The 14652-nt window shown below is 44.7% G+C and overlaps 1 non-coding gene across 1 annotated transcript; it reads right to left on the bottom strand.

Annotated features, from left to right (window-relative positions):
* Nucleotides 1–12963: 12963 nt before the first annotated feature.
* Nucleotides 12964–13067, bottom strand: LOC120360223 (U6 spliceosomal RNA). The gene has a single exon (XR_005576800.1). It is a non-coding gene; the product is annotated as a U6 spliceosomal RNA (small nuclear RNA).
* Nucleotides 13068–14652: the final 1585 nt, after the last annotated feature.

Raw genomic sequence — 14652 nt, 5'->3', positions numbered from 1 at the left:
CGAGCCCACCCCCTGAGAAGAACACAGCTGACCACGGGAGCACAGAAAGAAGCGAGTCCACGCTTCAGCTGTGGTTTTGTTTTCTTGTTTATCTTACTTCCTGGGTTACCGTACAGAGTGTAAGGTGATGATTAACTTTGATTTCCATAGAAGCAATTGTAAGAGGAATTGGGCTGGAAGGACATCAAGAAAATGTGAGATTAGCCACAGAAAACCCATTCAGGGTCATGAATATTGTGAAATATGTGCCCAGCAGGGGATTTGGGAGTTGTAGGCTTTGTTCTTGAGGATTTTTGGGCACTTGCTGCCCATTTTGATCTCAGGTAAGAGGTATGGGAGTGGGCGGATGGCCTCAGGAAGTCCTTTTCAGGCCCAGGAGGTGTGGGGGTCGTTCGTGGTTCTGTCCTACCCCTCTGGCTTGCATGATCCACTGGCTCCACTGTGGAAAGAGTCTCTCACCTGTGCGTTAGTTGTCAACATCACTATGGCAACAGAAGCCCAGACCAAAGCAGGGGTTGTATTATTTGTATTTCCCTTGTCTCTGTCGGCCTCGTTCCCAGCTGCCATTCCCTGCAGTAGTAGAAAGGGCAACGAAACAGGGTGTTTAAAGAACTATTAAAGCTACACATAATAAGCTACGGAACAGGAACCTGAGGAGTTATTTTAAATGCCTTCAGAATCACACTTTGGGAGCTGTGGCACTGACAATAAGATGATCTTTCTTTAGAAAATTCAAACGAACCGTTCAGCAAAAAACACACATCTACTAAGGATCTCTGATGTGAAGTGCTGTGTTAGACACCGCGAGAACTTTCCCAGGGGTAAGAGACCTGGAACAATGTGAGGAGAGAGCAAGGCGTTTTCCAAGATGGTGTTAATACTGGGAGAGTATGATGGTTCACTCTTGGGGGCTTTCCTGGTAGAAATAAGAAATACATTTCTTTAAAAATATTTATACTTAAGGTACATTTCAATGCCTTCCTGAGTAAAGAATGAATTTAACACATGTTCATAGGGCATCTGCTTTGCGTGAGATGCTGTGCTATGTCCTGGGGCAAGACATAAAGACAGTCCCACTTTAGAGTCATTTATAGTCTGAGGAGATGGGGTTCTTTTTCCCCATAACTTTACCTGTCTGAATAGCTCACTTATTAGACTGAAAGCTCCATGAGGGCAGGGACCAAACCTGCAAGTCTAATTTGTTCACTACTGAATTCCTGACTCCTAGCAGTCTCTGGCAAATAGCAGGCACTCAGCAAGCATTTGCAGTGAGAATGCGTGTCTGCCTAACCGAATGAGCAGTCACATTACATCAGTTGCTATAATGGCAATTGCATACCTCTGATGGAGACAGAAGAAAAAGCACCAGGTTTGCCTGGGAGAGTGAGGGCAATCCCGTGAGAACTGGCATGTGATGGATTAGAAAGGGTTTGCCAGGCAGACCTGGGAAGAGGGTAGTCGGAGCGCCTCGATGCTTCCACTCTGCCGAGCAGGATGGTGGTGGCAGGTCGTCTTTGTCCCCTGCTTAACCTTATCCTTTTCTTCTTTGCTGCGGGCAGCAGTGGGTTCAGCCCCAGGTAGTGGATGGAATTTGATCTGGGCCTATAACAATGGCTTATAACTATAACAGTGGCTTTCCCTGATTTCCCAGACTTCCTTGCAGCTAGGGGCAGCCATTTGTTCATGAGCTAGAGGTAAAAGAGAGCTGGGGGTTCTACAAAAACCTTTGCTTTTCTTAACAAAAAAAAACAGTCAGGGGCAACAGATTGGGTTGGGGTAGGCCCCCTGTTTCTGATTTGGACCCAAATGTGATGTCTGGAACTGTGCAGCCATTTTTTTTTTTTTTTTTTGAGAGAGTGTCACTCTGTCACCCAGGCTGCAGTACAGTGGCGTGATCTTGGCTCACTGCAACCTCGGCCTTCCAGGTTCAAGCGATTCTCCTGCCTCAGCCTCCCAACCTAGTGAGATTACAGGTGCACACCACCATGCCTAGCTAATTTTTGTATTTTCAGTAGAGATGAAGTTTTCACCATGTTGGTTAGGCTGGTGTCAAACTCTTGGCCTCATGTGATCCTGGGATTATAGGCATTAGCCACTGTGCCTGGCCCAGAAAACCAAATGTACGCTGACTTAAATATAGGGTCATTTTTCTCACCTAATAAGTTCAGCAGTAGGCAAGAGTCAAAGGTTCAATGATGTCGACAAGTACCCAGACCAGGTTTTTCTCATCCTCACTCTGCCTGTTCCATCATCAGCGCAGGAGGGCTGCTGCCCTCTCAGCCGCCCTCTACATTTCAAGCAGGGAGAAGGGCAGAGAGCTGCACCAGCTGACGGCGTCCCTCTGTATCAGCAAAGAAGAGCTTTCTCTGAAAGTCTCCCACCTCTGCCTCACTGGCCAGACCAGGGTCATGCAGCCTATCCCAAGCTCAACGGACACCAGGAACGGGAGGGAAACTGCTGGGTCAGCCCCAAATCGGCATCTGCCCCACCTGCACTCCCTTAACCATCCTCCAGGTAACAGCTGGGATAATTCTTTTTTTTTTTTTTTTTTTTTTTTTTTGAGACGGAGTTTCGCTCTTGTTACCCAGGCTGGAGTGCAATGGTGCAATCTCGGCTCATCGCAACCTCCACCTCCTGGGTTCAGGCAATTCTCCTGCCTCAGCCTCCTGAGTAGCTGGGATTACAGGCACGTGCCACCATGCCCAGCTAATTTTTTGTATTTTTCGTAGAGACGGGGTTTCACCATGTTGACCAGGATGGTCTCGATCTCTTGACCTCGTGATCCACCCACCTCGGCCTCCCAAAGTGCTGGGATTACAGGCTTGAGCCACAGCGCCCGGCCAATTCTTTTTTTTTAAGATTAATTTTATTTATTTTCGAGACAGTCTTGTTGTGTCACTCAGGTTGGAGTGCAGTGTAGCTCACTGTAACTTCAAACTTTTGGCTCAAACAGTCCTCTTACCTCAGCCTCCCAAGTACTAGGACTACAGGTGTATGCCACCACACTCTGCTAATTAAAAGAAATTTTTTCGTAGTCCAGGTGCTGTGGCTCGCACCTGTAATCCCCGCACTTTGGGAGGCCAAGGCAGTGGATCACTTGAGGTCAGGAGTTCGAGACCAGCCTGTCCAACATGGTAAAACCTCGTCTCTACTAAAAATACAAAAAAAAATTAGCTGGGTGTGGTGGCACACACTTGTAATCCCAGCTACTCAGGAGGCTGACGCAGGAGCATCTCTTGAACTTGGGAGGCAGAGGTTTCAGTGAGCCAGGATCGTGCCACTACACTCCAACCTGGGTGACAGAGCGAGACTCTGTCTCAAAAAAATTTTTTTTGGTGGAGATGGGTTGTTCAGGTTGCCATGTTGCCCGGGCTGTTCTCAAACTCCTGTGCTCAAATGATCCTCTTGCCTCAGTCTCTAAAAGTGTTGGGATTACAGCATGAGCGTCCATGCCTGGCCAAAATGATCTTTCAAGAAACTGAAATCAGAGTATACGCTCTCCTACCTAAAACCCATTAGTGGTTTCCCATGAGCTTAAAATCCAGATGACGCTCCAGGCACTACTAAGCGCTGCAAGACCCCATCCCCTCTCACCTCCCTGTGTTCCGGCCGCACTGATCTTTTTCCTGTTCCTCAAACATGTCAAGGTAGTTCCCATTTTAGGGCCTTTGAACGCTGCCTGATGTCTCTGCCTGCCCCAGGTGTTCACAGGGCTCGTGATTCAAATTGGAATGCCCTGTGCTGAAAGGAAGAGCAAACTCCACCGTGAGTGGCTCAGACAAACAGGGCTTGCTTCTCTCCCATAGCGAGCTGAGGGGTGGCGGCTGCTGGCCTTGGTTCACGGCCCGCCTGTCTCTGGTTTCCTTTCCTTCTCTCATGGTCACAGGAGGACCATGTGACACTGTCTTTCTTTTCAGGAAAGTGAGAGTTTCGCCTCAGCTGCAGCTGACTCATTGGCCAGAACTCTGGGCGTGCTCCCTCTTGAAGGGAGGCTGGGAAATGGAGTCTTTCGGCAGCCTGCAGTGCCCTAGACAGCTTCTTGTCACTGCCACCGAGAGTCCTTTCCTAGTGAGCCAACTAAATAGCCTTCCCCAGATATTTTTCAATATTTAGCTAAACATTTCCCCCTTGGCCAAGCGTGATGACTCATGCCGGTGTTCCCAGCACTTTGGGAGGCCGACGTGGGCGGATCATGAGGTCAGGAGATCCAGACCATCCTGGCCAACATGGTGAAACCCTGTCTCTACTAAAAATATAAAACTTAGCCGAGTGTGGCGGCACATGCCTGTAAAAATCCTAGCTACTTGGGAGGCTGAGGCAGGAGAATCGCTTGAACCTGGGACATGGAGTTTGCAGTGAACCAAGATCATGCCACTGCACTCCAGCCTGGCAACAGAGCGAGACTTGTCTCAAAAATATACATAAATAAAAAATATTTATATATGTTATATATATATATATTGATATATTTTCCCCTAGTCATTCTTCTCACATCACTTTGTTTTCTTCATATCCCCATCACTGTCTGATACTATCTTGCTTATTTTGTTGTTACTGTCTGTGGCCCCAAGAATGCGTCCTCCAATGAGGCCTTGGTCAGCCCTGTTTGTCACTTTGTGACCAACACCCACGATAGGGCCTGGCACATGCAGCTGCTCAGTATGCATTTGCTGAATGATAAATGGATGGGCAGTTGGGAGACTGAACAGGACGAGGCCTTGATCTATTCAGTGGCATGAAAACAGGAGGTGAATTCTCAACATACTTAGGAAGGGGAATTGGCAGACTTGTAATTTGAACAGGGTAGAGTTATTATAGAAGTTGTAGATTCTAGAATGACTTCCAGGTTTCTTGCACGGGAAAGGAGAGGAATGCTGGAATCATTCACTAATACAGAGGGGAAGCAGGTAGGGGGCAGGGGAAATGGGGAGATGAATTTAGACCAGAAGGTTTCCACTGAGTTTGCAATTGGGTCATGGTAATGTGAACATGAATAGCTTTAGTGGGGTGGGCAGAAGTTAGATTGTAGTGGACTTGGTGGCATTTGTGATGAAGATGTGGAAGTGGACACACTACCCTTGAAGACGGTTTTCTAGGAGCATGGCCGGGAGAGGAAATGGAGAAAGGGCAGAATTTGCTGGAAGGGGAAGCAGGGTCAAGGGTGGGCTGTAATGGGAGATGCTTGAGTGTCCAGTCATTGGATGCTTTCATCTCTTCTGATATATCTTTAAGCTAAAGTTAGGAGTGTCTTGGAATTGCTGCTCAGATTGGATCTGATATCCAGAGAGCAGACATGAGCTAATAAAGGGGATACAGGCAGGCACGCTTTGCCACCTATTGACCTGCAGCAACCCCACTGTGTCAGGGTCCTCATCTTTAGAATTGACGCAGTAGCTCTCCCTAGGCTTGCAGTAAGGATTGCTTCAGCGTGGTTGCCTTGCTTTGCCCACAGGGTGGGAAGGAAGGACAGTGTCTGGAAAGCAGGCCACGCTCAGTGTAACTGGACTGGCCTCTGCTGCCCTCTCCTGTGCACGGCTGCAGAATTGACACGCTGTTCACTGTTTGGAGAATGCCTGCTGAAGGTCTGAGTGGAGTGTCAGCAGGAGGGAGAGAAAAGGAAAGGAGGCTGGGCTGGGAGTGGGAAAATAGTAACAAACACAGGGATTTCTGTAATAGAAAGTTCTTCAGAAGTTACACAGACCAGGGCTTTAGCCTTGGGCAGTGCTGCTTCAACAATGAGCACCTTAGATGTTTACTTTTTTTTTTTTTTGAGACGAAGTCCTCAGGCTGGACTGCAGTGGCGATATCTTGGCCCACTGCAAGCTCTGGCTTCTGGGTTCAAGTGATTCTCATGCCTTAGCCTCCTGAGTAGCTGAAATTACAGGTCATGCACAGCTGATTTTTGTATTTTTAGTAGAGACAGGGTTTCACCATGTTGGCCAGGCTGGTCTCGAACTCCTGACCTCAAGTGATCACCTGCCTTGGCCTTCCAAAGTGCTGGGATTACAGGCGTGAGCCACCATGCCCGCTCAGTGTTTGCTTCTTTAAAGTGTCTGAAGAGAAACCTTGCAAATTGATTATTCATTCATTTATTCATTCACTTATTCACTCATAACAAATATTAGGGCATATTATGTACTGAAGATGCAAAGTTTTGGGAATAAAACCCACTCCTCAAGGAACTCATGATCTAGTGAGTGAAGACAGATGCGTAGATACCTAGATAATTACGGTACAGTTTCAAAAGCAAAATGTATGATGCACAGTATATTCTTGGTTACATGTATTCAATAGTTAATGTTTTGGATCTGTGTCCCTGCTCAAATATCATGTCAAATTGTAATTCCCAGTGTTGGAGGTGGGGCCTGGTGGGAGGTGATTGGATCATGGGGTGGTTTCTCATGAATGGTTTTGCACCATCCCCTTGGTGCTGTTTCCGTGATAGTGAGTTCTCGTGAGATCTGGTTGTTTAAAAGTGTAGCACCTCCCCACTCTGCCTTGGTCCTGCTCCTGCTATGTAAGACATTTACTCCATCTTTGCCTTCTGCCATGATTAGAAGCTTCCTGAGGCCTCCCCAGAAGCAGATGCTGCCATGCTTCCTGTACGGCCTATGGAACCATGAGCCAATTTTTCTTCATAAATTACCTGCTCTCAGGTATATCTTTATAGCAACGTGAGAACAGGCTAATATACGAAATTGATGCTGAGGAGTAGGAGTAGTATCTTTATTTCTATAAAGATACCTGAAGATGTGGAAGCAGCTTTGGAATTGGGTAACTGGCAGAGGTGGGAAGAGTGTGGTGTGGACTCAGAAGAAGACAGGAAGATGAAGGAAAGTTTGGAACTTCCTAGAGACTTGTTAAATTGTTGGGACGAAAATGCTGACAGTGATACGGACAATAAAGTCTAGGCTCTCAGGTGGAGATGAGGAACTGATTGGGAATTGAAGCAAAGGTCACAACCCTTCGTTTTATGTCAGAAAAGAACCTGGTGGCCTTACAGCAGCCTTACAGCAGGCTTCTACCTGGGGATCTGTGGAACTTCTAACTTGAGAGTGATGATTTAGGGTATCTGGTGGAAGAAATTTCTAAGCAGCAAAGCATTCAACATGTGGACTGGCTGTTTCTAACAACCTATCTCATATGCATGAGCAAAGAAATGATGTAAAACTGGAACATATATATATATATATATATATATATATTTTTTTTTTTTTTTTTTTTTTTTTTTTTTTTTTGAGACGGAGTTTCGCTCTTGTTACCCAGGCTGGAGTGCAATGGCTCACCGCAACCTCCGCCTCCCGGGTTCAGGCAATTCTCCTGCCTCAGCCTCCTAAGTAGCTGGGATTACAGGCACGTGCCACTATGCCCAGCTAATTTTTTGTATTTTTAGTAGAGACGGAGTTTCACCATGTTGACCAGGATGGTCTCGATCTCTCGACCTCATGATCCCATTTTAGAATCTGCTTGCTCAGCACCCTTGGCACTGACTGTCAGGCGGGATTCCTCGGGAAACTCCTCTCAGGTGGAGATTTGAGTAAAAGAAGTTCATTGAGTCATGCTCTCAGGATCAACAACACTGGGAGAAAGTGAAGGCCGTAGACCTGGACAGCAGGAACTCAGGCACTGTTGTGGCCCTGCAGAGTTGTCTCCCACTGAGACAAGGAAACCAGACCTTCATACTTCCACACTGACCGGTAGATGCAGGCTGTCTTAGGAAGGCGCATAATCCTGAATGAATTTTATGTTGAGGGCAACTAGTGAAAGAAGCCCAGCTGGGAACTGTCAGGCACCCAAAATGGGATTCTAAACTGGAAATACCTGCTGGCCCTCTGGCAGTGAGGGCCAGGGGCAACAGGTAGAGCATGGAGATTCCCCTGCAGGGGATCAGTGCAACTGTCAAAGCTTTCACTAGTGTTGAGCTGGGATGGGATCCTGGGGGAAGGCAATGCTTAGCGGGGGAAATATATCAGGTCTGATAAATATATCAGGTTTTATAAAGACAATGGAATTGGATGGTTAGCTGGAGGCAGTCAATGCACTGGACAAAGACAATGAAAGGTTGAGGGTGATTGATCACCAAATAAAGGCTAAGAGTGAAAGCCCCAAGGCCCTTCTTAGCAACTTAAAAGGCATTTTTTTTTTTTTTTGAGACAGAGTTTCGCTCTTGTTACCCAGGCTGGAGTGCAATGGCGCGATCTCGGCTCACTGCAACCTCCGCCTCCTAGGTTCAGGCAATTCTCCTGCCTCAGCCTCCTGAGTAGCTGGGATTACAGGCACGTGCCACCATGCCCAGCTAAGTTTTTGTATTTTTAGTAGAGACGGGGTTTCACCATGTTGACCATGATGGTCTTGATCTCCTGACCTCGTGATCCACCTGCCTCAGCCTCCCAAAGTGCTGGGATTACAGGCTTGAGCCACTGCGCCCGGCAAAAGGCATTTTTTTATCTCTCACATTTAAAGGCCCCCCCAAAACTGAGAATAAGGTCCAATATTTACTTATAAGAGTAGCAGGGCTCTGGAGAAGTTTGAATTCTTAACTCTGGCAAGAAGGAGTGAGACCCTGAGACATGTGGGGTGGGGGTCAGCTGGGTTAATACTTTAAAAAATTTGAATCTTTAAATTCTCTATCTTTTGGGCCTGCAAAAGTACTCACCTGTTCCTGGTAAAGGCCATCACTACTTCCTTGCTTAAGGATGATAGAGAAACCTCTGGCTTATAAGATCACACAGGTGCCCTTCAGAGCCCGCCCCACCTCCTCTCCGGATCTGCAAACCAATAACTAGGATTAAGTCCTCCTAGACCTCAGCCGGGATTCCCCGAAGAGAAAAAATACGCCATGCCCTGGAGGTTCAAGAGGAGCTAACCAGCAAGTACCGGTTGGAGACGTATGGGACTGGATTCTGAGGGTGCTGGAGCAAGGAGGGTGGGACATAGTTTGGTCAGGGAGAATATATGGATGTGGAAGCCTGTTCTTAGGATAGGGGATTCAACACTCAGACCCCGAGAGGTGTTGCTAATGTTCTCATAGTATAACTGAGTACCTCAAGTTCCAAGAGCTAGTTTATTTTTTTCTCTTCTCCCCACTTCCTACTTAGCTCTTTAGAAATGCATTTATAGCCTGTTACCTCCTCTTCAACAGACACAATAGGGCGAGTTCATGTAACTATGTGTTTAGAAGTCCCAGAGCAGAACTGTCACCCAAGCGGGAGGTTGCCTCAGGAGACAGCCTACAAATCCATCTACAAGCCAATGTATGCCGGCTATGAGACTCTCACCTGGAGAGTTTTTGGCTGCTTTGGCAACCTACTCCTGTCCACGAAGGCACCAGTAGTCACCAGCTCCACCACCCCGTAGACAAGACACCAAAGTGAGTATGTGGGCGCCCCACCTGCCGCTTCTTCCCTTGCATGCCATTTACGTCAGCATGCCAGGCCCCCTGCTCCAAAAGCAAAGCGGTACTCTAAAAGCAGAGGCTATACCTTCTTCCCCTAAGTTGGCTTTGGAATAAAAAGTTGCTTCCTTTGTACGAGATCTTGCTCTTGTTAATTGGACTCTTCAAGCAGTGAATGACTGAATCTGTGTTTTGGTTACAACGGGATGGCTCTGGGAAGCTTGGAAAAAGCCATGACCCACATTAAGTGAAGTGGGCATGTCAGGACTGCTGTGGCATACAGTGGAAGAAGTATTAAACGGCTCAAAAGAGTGGGCACGCTAGGCCAGGTGCAGTGGCTCATCCTGGAATCCCAGCACTTTGGGAGGCTGAGGTAGGAGGATTGCTTGAGCCCAGGAGTTCAAGCCCAGCCTGGGGCAACATAACAAGACTCCATCACTATTTAAAAACAAGAGAGGGTATGCTCGAATTAATAGGTCATGTAAAGTCAGAAAACTCACCAAATGCCTATGTTCCAGCAGACATTCCAAAGGACACTCGCTTTCTTTAAAGACTCAAAAGAATGCGCATGCTAGGCTGGGCGTGGAACTACTGAGTTTGAGGGGTTCTTTATATACTGAAGATACTGTCCCTTTGTTAGATATGTGATTTGCAAATATTTGCTCCCACTGTCTTCTCTTTTCACCTCCTTCACATGGGCTTTCCAAGAGCAAAAGTTTTTCATTTTGATGAGGTCCAAAATCTTATTTTTTCTTTTCATGGATTGTGCTTGTGGTATCATGTCTAAGGACTCTTTGTCTAATCCTAGAATTTGAAGGTGTTCTATTTTAAAAATAAGTTTTACAGTTTTACTTTTAAGTCTTTAGCCATTTTGAGCTCATTTTTGTAGAAGGTACTAGACTTAGATTGAGTTTCATGTTTCGCCCACGGCTGTCCCGTTGCTCCAGCGTCATTTGTTGAAAGGCTAGCTTTTCTCCACTGGACTGCCTTTGTACCTTTGCACCACCTCAGCACTACGTTGAATATAAAACATTCGGACTTGCACCATTAAATGTAATGTTAGCTGTAAGCTTTTTACAGGTGCTCTTTGTTAAGTTGAGGAAGTTTCTCTGTATTTCTATTTTTCTGAGAGTTGTTTTTTCTTTAAATCACGAATGGGTGTTATTTTGTAAAGTGAGTCTTCTGTATTACTTGATTTGATCTTGTAATTTTCTTCTTTAGAGTTTTTTTTTTTTTTTTTTTTTTTGAGACGGAGTTTTGCTCTTGTTACCCAGGCTGGAGTGCAATGGCACATCTCGGCTCATTGCAACCTCCGTCTCCTGGGTTCAGGTAATTCTCCTGCCTCAGCCTCCTGAGTAGCTGGGATTACAGGCACGTGCCACCATGCCCAGCTAATGTTTTGTATTTTTAGTAGAGACGGGGTTTCACCATGTTGACCAGGATGGTCTCGATCTCTTGACCTCATGATCCGCCCGCCTCGGCCTCCCAAAGTGCTGGGATTACAGGCTTGAGCCACCACGCCCGGCATCTCTTCTGTTTCTCTTATGTAGAATTGGTGTTAATTCTTCTTTAGACATTTGGTAGAATTCTCTAGTGAAACTATCTGGCCCTGCAGATTTCTTTTCCTAAGGAGTGGGAGAAGTTTTAAATTATAAATTTAATTTCCTTAATAGTTACAGAGCTATTTAAATTATATATTTTATATTGGGTTCATTGTGGTATTTGTGTTTTTCAATTTGGTTCATTTTATCTGAGTTGTCAATTTATGTGTATAGATCCATGGTATTCCCTTATCCTTTTGATGTTTATAGTGATATGCCATTTCATTCCTCATATTGGTAATTTGATCTTTTTGTTTTTCATCTGTTTTGCTAGTGGCTTGTCAATTTTAATATTTTTTTTCCAAAGAAACAGTTGTTTTATTGATTTTGTTCATTGATTTTTAAAAAATAAATCTCATTAATTTCTGTTCATTATTCCTCGCTCATGCTTGCTTGGTTTAGTTTGCTCTTCTTTTTCTAAGTTCTTGAGGTGACAATTTAGATTATTGATGTTGGACTTTTCAGGTTTCCTAATGTATACATTTAATGCTATAATTTTCCCTCAGCACTGCTTTAGCTGTGTGACATAAATTTTGGTATGTTGTGTCTTCATTTTTATTCAGTTCAATGTATTTCAAAAGTCTTTTTTTTTTTCTTTCTTAAATCATCCAGTGGAATTCCTGGGTTTATGCAATCCTCTTGCCTCAGCCACCTGAGAAGCTGCAGGCTTGTGCCTTTGCACTCAGGGTGTTCAAGGTATTTTTTAAAAACTTCCCTGAAACTCCATCTTTGACCCATGGGTTTTTCCAAAGTGTGTTGTTTGGCTTCTAAGTATTTGAAAAATTTCCTTCTTTCTTTCTTTTCTCTTTTCTTTCTTTTTTCTTTTTTTTTGAGTCAGAGTTTTGCTTACTCTTGTTACCCAGGCTAGAGTGCAACGGCGCAATCTTGGCTCACTGCAACCTCTACCTCCTGTGTTCAAGCGATTTCTCCTGCCTTAGCCTCCTGAGTAGCCGGGGTTACAGGTGCCCACCACCATGCCTGGCTAATTTTTGTGTTTTCAGTAGAGACGGGGTTCACCATGTTGGTCAGGCTGGTCTCGATCTCCTGAACTTGTGATCTGCCCACCTGTTACAGGCATGAGCCACCCTACCCAGCCAACCCTTTTTATCATTATATGATGATCTTTTTTGTCTCTGATAATTCTCTTTGCTTTGAAGTCTACTTTATCTGATATTAGTATAACCACTTTTGCTTTCCTTTGATTAATGTTTGTTTGTCTTTTATTGAGAGAGTCTCACTCCATCACCCAGGCTGGAGTGTAGTGGCATGATCTTGGCTCACTGCAGTCTCTGCCTCCCTGGTTCAAGCAATTCTTGTGCTTCATCCTCCTGAGTAGCTGGGATTACAGGTATCCACCACCATGTCTGGATAATTTTTGTATTTTTTAGTACAGACGAGGTTTCACCATGTTGGCCAGGCTGGTCTCGAACTCCTAACCTCAAGTGATCTGCCTGCGTCGGCTTCCCAAAGTGCTGGATTACAGGTGTGAGCCACCACTTAATTAATTAATTAATTAATTAATTTATGTAGACAGAGTCTTGCTCTGTCACCCAGGCTGGAGTGCAGTGGCACAGTCTCAGGTCACTGCAACCTCCACCTCCGAGGTTTAAGTGATTCTCCTGCCTCAGCCTCCTGAGTAGCTTGGATTACAGGTGCCTGCCAACAAGTCTGGCTAATTTGGTTAATGTCTGTATGATACAACTTTCTCCATCCTTTTACTGTTAGCCTGCCTATATCATTATATTTAAAGTAAGTTTTCTGTAGACAGTACATGGTTTAGGTCATGTTTTTAAATTCATTCTACTAATCTTTATGTAGTTATTGGTATGTTAGGGTTTAAATCTGCCATTTTTTGTTGTGTTTTTTTTTTTCTGATTTTTGTTTGCTTGTTTTCTTTTTCCTGCCTCCTGAAGATTACTTGCACATTTTTTTAGAATTCTATTTTGATTTATCTATGGCATTTTAAAAAAATATAGAGAGTGCTTCACAAATTTGCATGGCATCCTTGCACAAAGGCCATGCTAATCTCTGTATTATTCCAATTTTGGTATATGTGCTGCTGAAGTGAGCACTTTCTAGAGTGTTTCTGAGTATATTTGTATAGCTTTCTTATTGATTGTTCTAGAGATATACATATAGCTTATTATAGCCTACTGTTGTCATTATTTTACCAGTCTGAGTGAAGTATGGAAACCCTACCTCTCTTTGTCCCTGTTCCCTTTCTAATTTATAATTTTTTTTTTTTTTTGAGATGGAGTTTTGCTCTTGTTACCCAGGCTGGAGTGCAATGGCGCGATCTCGGCTCACCACAACCTCCGCCTCCTGGGTTCAAGCAATTTTCCTGCCTCAGCTTCCCAAGTAGCTGGGACTACAGGCCTGCGCCACCATGCCCAGCTAATTTTTGTATTTTAGTAGAGATGGGGTTTCACCATGTTAACCAGGATGGTCCCGATCTCTTGACCTCATGATCCACCTGCCTCGGCCTCCCAGAGGGCTGGGATTATAGGCGTAAGCCACTGCACCTGGCCTAATTTATAATTTTAAAAAATATTCCCTCTACATAAACCTTTGGAATAAAATCACACAATGTCATATTTGCTTCAACTGTCAACATAGTTTAGAAAATTCAATAGAAGAAAAGTCTACTGCTTTTACCCATATTTTTTTTGCTGTGTTTTTTCTTCCTAATGTTCCAAGATTTCTTTTTTCATTGTTTCCTTTCCATTTAGAGAATCTCATTTAGCCACTTTTAGAGTAGGTCTACTGTTGACAAACTCTTTTCATTTTCCTAAGAAAACTTTTGGTAGTGTCTTACTTTCCTCTTCATTCCTGGAAGACATTTCTTTCTGGGTATAGAATTCTGTTTCTTTCCGGGTATAGAATTTTTAGTTGACTGTTATTTTCCTTCAGCCTTTGAAAAATATTGTAGCAATTCCTTCTGGCCTCCATGATTTCTGATGAGAAATCCATTGTCATTGAATTGTTTGTTCCCTTATGGTGACATTTTCAAGAGTTTTTTTTCTTTGATTTCAGAAGTTTAATTTTAATGTGTCTTAGCACAGATTATTTGGGTTTATCTTGGTTAAGGTTTCCTCATCATTTTGTTTTTCTTTTTTCTGAGACAGAGCCTCACTCTGTTACCCAGGCTGGAGTGCAGTGGTGTGATTACAGCTCACTGCAGCCTTGACCTCTTGGGCTCAAGTGATCCTCTCACAGCTGGGACCACGGGTGTATACCACCATACTTGGTTAATTGTGTGTGTGTGTGTGTGTGTGTGTGTGTGTGTGTGTGTGTGTGTGTGTGTTTAGAGATGGGGATTTACCATGTTTCCTGGGCTGGTCTTGAACTCCTGGGCTCAAGTAATCTGCCTTCCTCTGCCTCCCAAAGTGCTTGAATTACCGGCGTGAACCACTGTACCGGGCCCTCCTCATCTTTTTGAATCACTATTTTTTTTGTTTTTTTGTTTTTTTTGAGACGGAGTTTCGCTCTTGTTACCCAGGCTGGAGTGCAATGGTGCGATCTTGGCTCACCGCAACCTCTGCCTCCTGGGTTCAAGCAATTCTCCTGCCTCAGCCTCCTGAGTAGCTGGGATTACAGGTATGCACCACCATGCCCAGCTAATTTTTTGTATTTTTAGTAGAGACGGGGTTTCACCAT

This window comes from Saimiri boliviensis, chromosome 19 (assembly GCF_048565385.1).
Source record: "Saimiri boliviensis isolate mSaiBol1 chromosome 19, mSaiBol1.pri, whole genome shotgun sequence".
Classification (NCBI taxonomy): Eukaryota; Metazoa; Chordata; class Mammalia; order Primates; family Cebidae; genus Saimiri; species Saimiri boliviensis.
This window is presented reverse-complemented; position numbering and strand designations above follow the sequence as displayed.